Genomic DNA, 13,246 nt, shown 5'->3' with positions numbered 1-13,246 from the left:
GGCGGCAGAGCAGGACTCTGTCTCAAAAACAAACAAACAAACAAACAAACAAAAAACAAAAAACCCTAGGAATAAAGCTAACCAGGGAGGTAAGAGATCTCTACAACAAGAATTATAAAACACTGCTGAAAGAAATCGGAGATGACACAAACAAATGGAAAAACATTCCATGCTCATGGATAGGAAGAGTCAGTATTGTTAAAATGGCCATACTTCCCAAAGCAATTTATAGATTCGATGCTATTCTTATCAAACTACCAACACCATTTTTCACAGAATTAGAAAAAACGATTCTAAAATTCATATGGAACCAAACAAGAGCTTGAATAACCAAAGCAATCCTAAGCAAAAAGAACAAAGCCCAAGGCTTCACACTACCTATTTCAAACTATACTACAAGGCTACAGTAACCAAAACACATGGTACTGGTACAAAAACAGACCACATAAACCAGTGGAACAGGTTAGAGAACTCAGAAATAAAGCCACACGCCTACAACCATCTGATCTTTGAAAAACTGACAATAACAAGCGATAGGGAAAGGACTCCCTATTCAGTAAATGGTGCTGGGATAACTGGCTAGCCATATGTAGAAGATTGAAACTATGCCCCTTCCTTTCACAATATTAAGAAAACTCCATGAATTAAAGACTTAAATATAAGAACCTAAAACTAAAAACTCTAGAAGAAAATCTAGGAAATCCTATTCTGGACATTGGCCTTGGCAAAGATTTCCTGACACAGACTCCAAAAGCAGTTGCAATAAAAACAAAAATTGGCAAGTGGGACCTAATTAATTAAAGAGCCTCTGCATAGCAAAAGAAACAATCAACAGTATAAGCAGACAGCCTACAGAATGAGTGAAAATATCCAGAAACTAGGCATCTGACAAAGATCTAATACCCAGAATCTATAAGGAGCTTAAACAGAACAACAAGCAACAAATAACCCCATTAAAAAATGGACAGAGGATATGAACAGTCACTTCTCAAAAGAAGACATACACTTTGCCAACAAGTATATGAAAAAGTGCTCAACATCACTAATCATTAGAGAAAGGCAAGTCAAAACCACAATGAAATACCATCTCACACCAGTCAGAATGACTACAATTAAAAAGTCAATAAATAAGGCCGGGTGCGGTGGCTCATACCTGTAATCCCAGCACTTTGAGAGGCCAAGGCAGGTAGATCACCTGAGATCAGGAATTTGAGACCAGCCTGGCCAACATGGTGAAACCCTGTCTCTACTGAAAATACAAAAAATTACCTGGGTGTGGTGGCGGGTGCCAGTAATCCCAGCTACCTGGGAGGCTGAGGCACAAGAATTGCTTGAACCTGGGAGATGGAGGTTGACCTGAGATCACACCACTGCACTCCAGCTTGGGCGACAGAATAAGACTCTTGTCTCCAGAAAAAATAAATAAATAAAAATAACAAATCTGCAAACCTTTAGCTTTACTGACAAAGAAAAAAAGAAATGTGAATAACTAGAATCAGCAATAGAAGTGGAGACATTACTATCAACCTTACAGAAATGAAATGTAAGAGAAAAAACAATGAACACCAACAAATTGGATAATCTACATGAAATAGACAACTTCCTAGAAACACACAAATTATCAAAACTGACTCAAGATTAAATATAAAAAATGAACAAACCTATAATATGTAAAGAGATTAAATCAGTAATTTAAAACCTCCCAGCAAAAAAAAAAAAAAAAAAAAAAAAAAATCCCAAACTATAGGACTTTCTTATTGAAGTCTACAAAACACTTAAAGAATAATGAACACTGGCCGGGCACCTGTAATCCCAGCACTTTGGGAGACCGAGGCAGGTGGATCACCTGAGGTTGAGAGTTTGAGACCAGCCTGACCAACATGGAGAAACCCTGTCTCTACTAGAAATACAAAAAAATTAGCCAGGCATGGTGGCACATGCCTGTAATCCCAGCTACTGGGAGGCTGAGGCAGGAGAATTCGCTTGAATCCAGGAGGCGGAGGTTGCAGTGAGCTGAGATCATGCCATTGCACTCCAAGCTGAGCAACAAGAGCAAAATTCTGTCTTAAAAAAAAAATTAATAATAATAATGAGCACCAATCCTCCTTTTTAGAAATGTTTTTCTTCCCTAAAAAGGAAGACTTTTTAAACTCATTTTGTGGAGCAATTATTACATGTATACCAAAGCTACCTAAAGACACCACAAAAAAAAAACCACAATATTTCCATATGACTGTAAATGTAAAAAATTCTCGATAAAGTAATGGCAAACTCAATATAACAGAATATTAAAAGTATTATACAATATGACAAAGTAAGATTTATTACAGGAATGCAAGGGTAGTTCAACATAAGAAAATCCATGTAATACACCGCACTAACGGAATGAAGAAAAAGAAAACCACATGATTATTTCATTTGATATAAAAAAAGCATTTGACAAAAGCTAACTCTTTTATGATTAAACAAAACACTCAGAAAACCAAGAATGGAAGGGAATTTCCTCAGTGTAACAAAGGGCATTTATGAAAAACCCACACCTAACATTATACTCAATGGTGAAAGACTCACTGCCTTCTCCCTAGATAGGAGGTAAAACAAGGATACTTGCATTAATCGGTGCTTTGTAAACTTTACCTCCAGCAGCCCCTCAAGTTCTTAGACTTAGATCAAAGAAAAGTGTCCTGCTACTGGCAGGCAAGAGGAGAGTAGCTATGTTGCAATATGCCCAGAGCTCTCTCTTCTCATTAACAAAGACCTGCCCTTAAGGGAAACTGTTTCAACAGAGCCTCACTACCTTGGAAAGATGGAAATTCCTAACATCAGCTCTATGTAGCCCTCCTGTCCCATCTAAGGAGGGAAAAAAGCCAAAAGCACCTATGACTGCAACATCCCAGGGAGCCCAGACCCACCAAAAGACTGAGATAACCATGGCATTATAGATCATTTATCATTCCCCGACACTTTACCACCACCTCAGTTGGGCTCCTGTTTAATAATAACAAGGGATGGCCGGGCGCAGTGGCTCACACCTGTAATCCCAGCACTTTGGGAGGCCAAGGTTGGCGGTTCACAAGGTCGGGCATTTGAGACTAATCTGGCCAACGTGGCAAAACCCCATTTCTACTAAAAATACAACAAGTAGCTGGACATGGTGGCATGTGCCTGTAGTCCCAGCTACTTGGGAGGCTGAGGCAGGAGAATTGCTTGAACCTGGGAGGCGGAGGTTGCGGTGAGCCAAGGTCACGTGACTGCACTCTAGCCTGGGTGACAGAGTGAGACTCCATCTCAAAACAAACAAACAAACAAAAAAAACAAAAAGCAAAAAAAACCCCTAGGGATTACAGTGGAAAGAACTGCAAGGCTCAGACGCTATTAAGAAGTCTCCAGGGAAGGCCGGGCACGGTGGCTCAAGCCTGTAATCCCAGCACTTTGGGAGGCCGAGACGGGTGGATCACGAGGTCAGGAGATTGAGACCATCCTGGCTAACACCGTGAAACCCCGTCTCTACTAAAAAATACAAAAAACTAGCCGGGCGAGGTGGCGGGCGCCTGTAGTCCCAGCTACTCGGGAGGCTGAGGCAGGAGAATGGCGTAAACCCGGGAGGCGTAAACCCAGGAGGCAGGAGCTTGCAGTGCACTCCAGCTTGCACTGCACTCCAGCCTGGGCGATAGAGCGAGACTCTGTCTCAAAAAAAAAAAAAAAGAAGTCTCCAGGGAAATCTAAAGACAACAGGGGAGACAAAAAAAAACAGAGAGAAAATTTAGCCTTGGACACCTATAGCTATGTTGAACAGTAAACACAGCCTAACTTCTAGCCAAATAAACATAAAACCTCACACTAGAGGCGTATTTTCCTCAGTTTATTTTACCCAATATATTCTGTCTGGCTTTCAACAAAAAATTACAAGGCATGCTAAAAGGTAAAAAACACAGTCTCAAGAGACAAAGCAAGCAGCAGAACTAGACTCAGATATGGCAGAGATTTTGGAATTATTAGACTGGGAATTTAAAATAGGTATGAATAACATGGTAAGGGTTCTAATGGCAAAAGTGAACAATATGCAAGAACAGATGGGTAATGTAAGCAAAGGAATAGAAACTCAAAAGAATCAAAAGAGGGTAGTAGACATAAACACCACTATAACAGAAGTAAAGAAAGCTTTTGATGGGCTTATTAGTAGACTGGACATTGTCAAGAAAAGAATCAGTGAGCTTCAAGATATGTCAACAGAAATTTCCAAAACGGAAAAGCAAAGAGAAAAATGAATGAACAAATGGAATACAATGTCCAAGAACTTTGGTACAATTACAAAAAGTGTAGCATACATGTAATTGGAATACCAGAAGGAGAAGAAAGAGAAAAGGGAACAGAGAACGTATTTGAAGTAATAATTGAGAATTTTAAAAATTAATGACAGATTCCTCACCACAGATCTAGAAAGCTCACAAGAATACCAAGCAGGATATGTGCCAAACAATCTACACTTAGACATACCAGAAAACAAAAGACAAAGAGAAAATATTGAAAGAAGCCAGAGGGAAAAAACACCTTATTTACAGAGGAACAGAGGTAAGAATTACATCAGACTTCTCTTCAAAAGCCTTGCAAACAAGAAGAGATTAGAGTGATACAGAGTTTTCCAGGAAAACAAACAAAACTACAAACTTAGACTTTTGTATCCAGTGAAACTATTCCTTCAAAAGTGGTGGATAAATACTTTCTCACATAAACAAAAACTTAGGGAATTTATCACCAGTAGACCTGCCTTGCAAAGAATGTTTAAAGTTCTTCATTGAGAAGGAAAATGATACAGGTCTAAAACTTGGATCTACATAAGGAAACAATAGCATCAGAAAAGGAAAAAATGGGCCGGGCGTGGTGGCTCACACCTGTAATCCCAGCACTTTGGGAGGCTGAGGCAGGCGGATCATGAGGTCAGGAGATCGAGACCATTCTAACTAACATGGTGAAACCCTGTCTCTACTAAAAATGCAAAAATTAGCCGGGCATGGTGGTGGGCACCTGTAGTCCCAGCTACTTGGGAGGCTGAGGCAGGAGAATGGTGTGAACCGGGAGGCAGAGATTGCAGTGAGCTGAGATTGCACCACTGCGCTCCAGCCTGGGTGACAGACTGAGACTCCGTCTCAAGAAAAAAAAAGAAAAAATGGGCCAGGGTGCAGTGGCTCACACCTGTAATCCCAGCACTTTGGGAGGCCAAGGCAGGCAGATCACAAGGTCAGGAGATCAAGATCATCCTGTGAATGGTGAAACCCCATCTCTACTAAAAATACAAAAAAATTAGCCGGGCGTGGTGGCGGGCGCCTGTAGTCCCAGCTACTTGGGAGGCTGAGATGGGAGAATGGCGTGAACCCGGCAGGCGGAGCTTGCAGTGAGCTGAGATTGCGCCACTGCACTCCAGCCTGGGCAACAGAGCGAGACTTTGTCTCAAAAAAAAAAAAAAGAGGGAAAAAATGAAGATAAGATAAAATAATTTTTACTCTTAATGGATCTGTAAGTTTGCTCAAAATAATAGTACAAATGTATTTGGTGATTATAGCTTATGGATAAGTAACATGAATGTCAGCAATGTTTTAAGGGATGGGAGTGAGAAATAGGGATGTTTTATTACATAGTACTTGCCCTACCCATGAATTTTATTTTAATGATAGTCATCCTAGTGCATGTGAAGTGCATTCCTTTACTTTTAATCTGTTTTTGTCTTTATATTGAAAGTGGACTTTTTATAGACACAAATCGATTAAAAGTAAAAGGATGTGTGTCACTCATTAGGATGGTTTTTTGTTTTGTTTTGTTTCGTTTTGTTTTTTGTTTTAATGGAGACGGATTCTCACTGTGCCGCCCAGACTGGAGTGCAGTGGCGCGATCTTGGCTCACTGCAACCTCTGCCTGCCGGGTTCAAGCAGTTCTCCTACCTCAGCCTCCCAAGTAGCTGGGACTTACAGGTGCACACTGCCACTCCTGGTCAATTTTTTGTATTTTAGTAGAGATGAGATTTCACCATATTGCCCAGGCTGACAGATGGCTATTATAAAATAAAAACAGAAAATAAGTGTCAGCAGGGAGCAAAAATGTGGAGAAATTGAAATCCTTGAATATTGCTGGTGGGAATATAAAATGGTACAGCCACTTTGGAAACAGTTTGGTAATTACTCAAAAAGTTATAAATAGATTTACTATATGACCCAGCAAATCCACTTCTAGCTAAATACACAAAAACATTGAAAGCAAGGACTCAAACAGATACCTGTATACTAATGTTCATAGACAGATGAATGTCCACATGTCCATCAACAGATGAATACATTTTTAAAACGTGGGTATACATACAACCAAATATTATTCACTCATAAAAAGGAATGAAATTCTGATACAAGCTACAACATGGATCAACCTTGAAAACACTGGCTAAGTGAAACAAGCCAGACACAAAATGATATTGTATGATTCCACTTATATGTGAAAATAGAATAGAGACATTCTTAGAAAAAGAAAGTATAATGGAGGTTACTAGGGCCCTGGGGAGAGGGAGGAAATGGGGAGTTTGATGGGTACAGGGTTTCTGTTAGGGATGATGAAGTTGTGAAAATTGATGGTGGTGATGGTTACACAACATTGTGCATGTGCCTAAGGGCCACTGAATTGTACATGTAAAATGGTTAAAATGGTAATTTTGTAGGCCGGGCATGGTGGCTCACACCTATAACCCCAGCACTTTAGGAGGCCAGGGAGGGCGGATCACGAGGTCAAGAGATCGAGACCATCCTGGCCAACATGGTAAAACTCCGTCTCTACTAAAGATACAGAAATTAGCTGGGCATGGTGGCATGCGCCTGTAGTCCCAGCTACTCAGGAGGCTGAGGCAGGAGAATCACTTGAACCTGGGAGGCAGAGGTTGCAGTGAGCCGAGATTGCACCACTGCACTCCAGCCTGGCAACAGAGCGAGACTCTGTCTCAAAAAATAAAAGGTAATTTTCTGTTATGTATATTTTACCACACACAGTAAAGTGAAAGGGAAAAAGAATAAAGGGATGGAGAAAAATATACCATGCTAACACTAGTCAAGAGAAAGCAGGAGCAGCTATATTAACTTCAGATGCAGTAGACTTCAGAGTAAGGAAAATTATCAGGAATAAAGAAGCACATTATATTAACGATAAAGGGGTCAATTCTCCGGGGAAACATAGCAATCCTTAACATGGGTGTGTTTATCAACAGCACCAAACAATGTGAGGCGAAAACTGGCAAAACTGCAGGGAAAAGTAGATGAATCAACTATTATGGTTGGAGACTTCACCACTCCTCTAATTGTAATTGAAAGCAATTGACAGATCTCGCAGGCCAAAGTCAGTAAGGACATCGTATTAATGGTTCTCCAGAGAAACAGACTCAGACTCAATAGTGTCTGTGTGTGTGTGTGTGTGTATACAAACATGTATGTGTGTGTATATATTACATATATACACACATACACATATATGAGACATATATATATATATGAGAGAGGGAAGGAGGGAGAGAGAGTCTGGCAAGTCCGAAATCCAAAATCTGCACAGTGGGTCAGCAGGCTAGAGACCAGTGGATGATGCAATGTTACAGTTCAAGTCTGAAGGCAGACTGCTCGAGAATTCATTCTTATTCTGGGGAGGTTAGTCTTTTTGTTCTGCTCATGCATTCAACTGATTGGATGAGGCGCACCCACTCCCTGGAGGGCAATCTTTATTCAAAGTCCACCGATTTAAACATTAATCTGCTGGGCGTGCTGACTCACACCTGTAATCTCAGCACTTTGAGAGGCCAAAACGGGCAGATCACTTGAGGTCAGGAGTTCGAGACCAGCCTGACCAACATGGTAAAACCCTGTCTCTACTGAAAATACAAACGTTACCTATTCGTGGTGGTATGTGCCTGTTGTCCCAGCTACTCGGGAGGCTGAGGCAGGAGATTCGATTGAACCCAGGAGGCAGAGGTTGCAGTGAGCTGAGATTGCACCGCTGCACTCCAGCCTGGGCGACAGAACAAGACTCTGTCTCAACAAAACAAAACAAAACAAAACAGAAACCATTAATCTCATCCAAAACACCCTCACAGAAACATCCAGAGTAATGTTTGATCACCTATCTGGGCACTGTGACCCAGTCAAGTTGACATATAAAATTACAATCATGGATACAGTTGGACTGAATAGCACCAACAGTCAACTGGATCTAATTTAACATTTATAGAATACTTCATCTAACAAAAGCAAAATACACATTCATCTCAAACTATATCAAACATTCATCAAGATAGACCACATTTTGAGGTCACCCTCCCACATTTAAAAGAACAGAGATCACACAAAATACGCTCTCATAACACAATGGAATTAAATTAAATGTATTATAAGATCTAAAACTGGCTGGGGATGGTGGCTCACTCCTGTAATCCCAGCACTTTGGGAGGCTGAGGCAGGCAGATCACGAGGTCAGGAGATCGAGACCATCCTGGCTAACATAGTGAAAACCTGTCTCTACTTAGAATACAAAAAATTAGCCGGGCGTGGTGGTGGGCACCTGTAGTCCCAGCAACTGGGGAGGCTGAGGCAGAAGAATTGCTTGAACCTGGGAGGCGGAGGTTGCAGTGAGCTGAGATCATGCCACTGCACTCCAGCTTGGGCAACAGAGTGAGACTCCATCTCAAAAAAAAAAAGAAAAAAAAGGGAAAAAGGAAAGCGTGGTTCTTATACACAATAGAATGCTATTCAGCTATAGAAAAGAATGAGATCAGCTGGGCGCGGTGGCTCAAGCCTGTAATCCCAGCACTTTGGGAGGCCGAGACAGGCGGATCATGAGGTCAGGAGATCGAGACCATCCTGGCTAACATGGTGAAACCCCGTCTCTACTAAAAAATACAAAAAACTAGCCGGGCGAGGTGGCGGGCGCCTGTAGTCCCAGCTACTTGGGAGGCTGAGGCAGGAGAATGGCGTAAACCCGGGAGGCGGGGCTTGCAGTGAGCTGAGATCCGGCCACTGCACTCCAGCCTGGGCAGCAGAGCGAGACTCCGTCTCAAAAAAAAAAAAAAAAAAAAAAAAAGAAAGAAAAGAATGAGATCCTGTCATTTGCAACAACATGGATGGAACTGGTTAAGTGAAATAAGACAGACACAGAAAGACAAACATTGCATGTTCTCACTTATTTGTGGGATCTAAACATCAAAACAATTGAACTGGAACTCTGGGAGACAGAGAACAGAAGGATGGTTACCGAGTCAGGGAAGGGTCGTGGGGGTTGGAGTGTGGGGATAATTAATGGGTAAAAAAAAAAAAAAAAAAAAAAAAATAGAAGAAGGAAAAGACAGTATTTGGTGGCAAAACGGTGACTACAGTCAACAATAGTTTATTACATGTTTTAAAATAAGCATAGAGCCGGGTGCAGTGGCTCATGCCTGTAATCCCAGCACTTTGGGAGGCTGAGGTGGGCGAATCACCTGAGGTCAGGAGTTCGAGACCAGCCTGGTCAACATAGTGAAACCCTGTCTCTACCAAAAATACAAAAAAACTAGCTGGACACAGTGGCGGATCCTGTAATCCCAGCTACTTGGGAGGCTGAGGCAGAATTGCTTGAAGCCGGGAGGCGGAGGTTGCAGTGAGCCAAGATCGTGCCATTGCACTCTAGCCTGGGTGACAAGAGTGAGACTCAGTCTGAAAAAACAAAACAAACAAAAAACAAAACAACACACACACACACACACACAAAACACAAAAAACCTAAGTATAATTGGAATGTTTGTAACACAAAGAAATGATAAATGGTTGAGGTGATGGATACCCTATTTACCCTGATGTGATTATTACACATTGCATTCCTGTATCAACTTATCTTATGTACCCCATAAATATATGTACCTACTATGTACCCATAAAATTAAAATTGGAAAAAATTTTTTAAAAAGGCTTATACATGGATGTTTGTAATAGCCATAAAATAGCCATCATTATTTATAATAGCCAAAAAATGGAAAAACCCAGTGGTCCATCCGCAGATGGATGCATAGAAACAATGTGGTATGTCCGTGTGATGAAATACCATTTGGTTTTTTATGATACAACATGTATGAACCTCAGAAGTAAGGCATGTAAACTATCTGAATTTGTTGAATTCTGAGAACTGATAACCAAAGCCAAGAAGCTTGCTTGTAGGACCAGGCCTGAGAACCTCCTGCACCTCCCAGCAAAGGACCCTGATACTCAGACTCTAACCCCAGCCCTGGGTTTATAGCCTCCCTCTTGGCCTCTGAAACAGTGCGAAGGGAGGCGCCGCTAGTCAGCATCTTGCTCCCAAGCGGCATTGTCATGCTTCTCACAATCAAGGTGATTGTTGTTTTCCTCAACAAGGAGATGCTCCAGGAGGAGAGTGGGGCATCAGGCTTCCCTCTTGCTCCAATTCTAATGGCAATACTGGTTCCTCCCACCCTGCCTCAGATATCACTAACTTCACCTTAAGGTTGAGACATCAACTTTTCCAACTCTGTCCATGAGGATGCTCTTGGTTGCAGGTAACTGACAACCAGCTTAAATGATGGCGAAATGCATGGGTGCATGTGTCTGGACATTCAGAAGACAGTCGGGCTCCAGGTGCAGCTTGTTCAGGGCTCTGACCCTGTCGTGCCGCAGCTCTCTGCCCTCCTCCACTCGTAGCTTCATCGCCGAGGGTGGGTGAGTTGCAGACGAGCTCCAGGCCTCCCACTGCCACGTCACACCATCCAGGAAGACAGATACCCCTTTCTCTACGCCCAGAAAACAAAATGTGGGCCTCACTCATGAACCTTCTTGGGTCTCCTGTCTGCCAGGAAAAGGAATGCCATGTGCAGAACAACCCACGGTGGGAGGAGGGAGGAGCCTGAGTTGGCTGAGGCTAATGATGGTCCCCCAGCAGCTGGGGTGGGATCATTCCACTCAGATTCTGTGACTACTCTGCGGTGGGTTCAGGGGGTAGAGATGCCAGGGATGTAAGCACTGTGTTCCCTCTGCAAGCCTACAGATGATAGGATCCTCTGCCACCTGGGTTTGCAGGCCAAGGGCAGAAGGGCTCACCTCCTGTCCACTTTGAGACAGACAAGCTGCAGTAGGAGGGTGCTGCTTTCCTTAAGGCTGTTCTGCAGCGCCCCTGGAAGAGCTCACACTCCCACCTCACAGTTTTCTCCAGGTGCCCTAATCCTGCTGCTGATGGGCATGTGGACTATGTCCCAGTGTATCACAGGCAACAGTTCAAGAATCACAGTGTTAGCTGGGTGCGGTGTCTCATGCCTGCAATCCCAACACTTTGGGAGCCAAGGAAGGGGAGCATACTTGGAGACCAGGAGTTCAAGACCAGCCTGGGCAACATAGTGAGACTCCATCTCTACAACAAATTTAAAAATAAAGAATCACAATGTCCCAGCACAACTTGGAAGAGTCCTCCTCATGGAAAAGCCCACTGCTGCTTGAGGCCACGCTTTTTCTCACTTTCTAGGTAATTCACATGAAAGGCCCAGAATTGAGAGGCAGTGGAAATGCTGGTCAGCCCGACTGAAGGCACATGTCCATCCTTAAACTGGCAGCTGTAAAAGAGGATTCTCTGGTTGCCCTGGCCCAGGTCACATGCTCCTGGCCCCACGCAGGGATGAAATCAGCGTTACGAGGAGATCTGAACTCAGAGTGGGCAAGGGGCATATTTCCAGATGGAAAGGCCTGGGTGTTGTCAGATGTAGGGAAAAGAGGCACTGGACAGACCACACCCTCACCACAGACCACCACCCTCACCATAGACCATCACCGATACCCCAAAGACCACCACCACACCACAGACCACCACCCATACCACAGACCATCCATCACCCATACCCCAAAGACTACCACCCTCACCACAGACTACCACCCATTCCCAGACTACCACCCATGCCACAGACCACCACCCTCACCACAGATCAACATCCTCACCACAGACCATCACCCTCACCACAGACGACCACCCTCACCAGAGACCACTACCCTCACCACAGACCAACACCCCCACCACAGACCAACACCTCCACCACAGACCAACACCCTTACCACAGACCACCACCCTCACCACAGACCATCACCCATACCCTAAAGACTACTACTCTCGCCACAGACTGCCACCCATTCCCAGAAGACTACCACCCACACCACAGACGACCACCCTCACCACAGACTACCACCCTCACCACAGACCAACACCCCCACCACAGACCACCACCCCCACCACAGACCACCACCCCCACCACAGACCACCCCCACCACAGACCAACACCCCCACCACAGACCAACACCCCCACCACAGACCAACACCCCCACCACAGACCAACACCCTCACCACAGACCACCACCCCCACCACAGACCACCACCCCCACCACAGACCACCACCCTCACCACAGACCACCACCTCCAGCACAGACCAACACCCCCACCACAGACCAACACCCCCACCACGGACCAACACCCCCACCAGGGACCACCACCCTCACCACGGACCACCACCCCCACCACGGACCACCACCCCCACCACGGACCACCACCCCCACCAGAGTCCACCACCCCCACCACAGACCAACACCCCCACCACAGACCAACACCCTCACCACGGACCACCACCCCCACCAGAGACCACCACCCCCACCACAGACCACCACCCTCACCACAGACCACCACCCTCACCACAGATCACCACCCTCACCACAGACCACCACCCCCACCAGAGACCACCACCCTCACCACAGACCATCACCCCCACCACAGACCAACACCCTCACCAGAGACTACCACCCTCACCACAGACCACCTCCCATTCCCAGAAGACTGCTACCCACACCACAGACCACCACCCCCACCAGAGACCACCACCCCCACCACAGACCACCACCCTCACCACAGACCACCACCCTCACCACAGATCACCACCCTCACCACAGACCACCACCCCCACCACAGACCACCACCCTCACCACAGACCACCACCCCCACCAGAAACCAGCACTGTCACCACAGACCAACACCCTCACCACAGACCAACACCCTCACCACAGGCCAACACCCTCACCACCGATCATCACCTTCACCAGAGACCATCTCACCCTCACCACAGACCACTGCACAACTCCAAAGACCACCATTTTTACCACAGACCACCTCCTGTGCCTATTGGGTCCCTGGGCTCTAAGCTGCCTTGTCAGCATGGCTG

Source organism: Rhinopithecus roxellana, chromosome 16 (assembly GCF_007565055.1).
Source record: "Rhinopithecus roxellana isolate Shanxi Qingling chromosome 16, ASM756505v1, whole genome shotgun sequence".
In the NCBI taxonomy this organism is placed as follows: domain Eukaryota; kingdom Metazoa; phylum Chordata; class Mammalia; order Primates; family Cercopithecidae; genus Rhinopithecus; species Rhinopithecus roxellana.
The sequence above is the reverse complement of the archived record's forward strand: the minus strand, read 5'-3'. Positions refer to the sequence as shown.